At 37.6% G+C, this 263-nt stretch overlaps 1 protein-coding gene across 1 annotated transcript in view; it reads right to left on the bottom strand.

Annotated features, from left to right (window-relative positions):
* Positions 1 to 263, bottom strand: part of LOC119587947 (U4/U6.U5 tri-snRNP-associated protein 1-like) — a gene marked incomplete at its 5' end in the record, with an annotated part of 9750 nt that overhangs the window by 3406 nt on the left and 6081 nt on the right.

Here is a 263-nt window from a genome sequence, read left to right as displayed (position 1 = left end):
CTCCTGATGGTCTAGCTCCTCAGTGTGTCCTTGCCACCTTTTTCCATGATCAATTCTTTGTGTACTGTTAAACCAGATGGTGGATATTTGAGGAGCTGCACTGTAACTACTTTTAATGAGAGCATACCTGCATCATGCATGTCTGAGTGTTTTCTCACTATCTGTTTGAATTTCATTTGACTTTTTTATGTTAACTGTTTGAACTTCTTTTTCTTTCCTTGACATAATTATGCAAGAGACAAGCTTCACATTTTGGCAACTTC

Source organism: Penaeus monodon, chromosome 23 (genome assembly GCF_015228065.2).
Source record: "Penaeus monodon isolate SGIC_2016 chromosome 23, NSTDA_Pmon_1, whole genome shotgun sequence".
Classification (NCBI taxonomy): domain Eukaryota; kingdom Metazoa; phylum Arthropoda; class Malacostraca; order Decapoda; family Penaeidae; genus Penaeus; species Penaeus monodon.
This window is presented reverse-complemented; position numbering and strand designations above follow the sequence as displayed.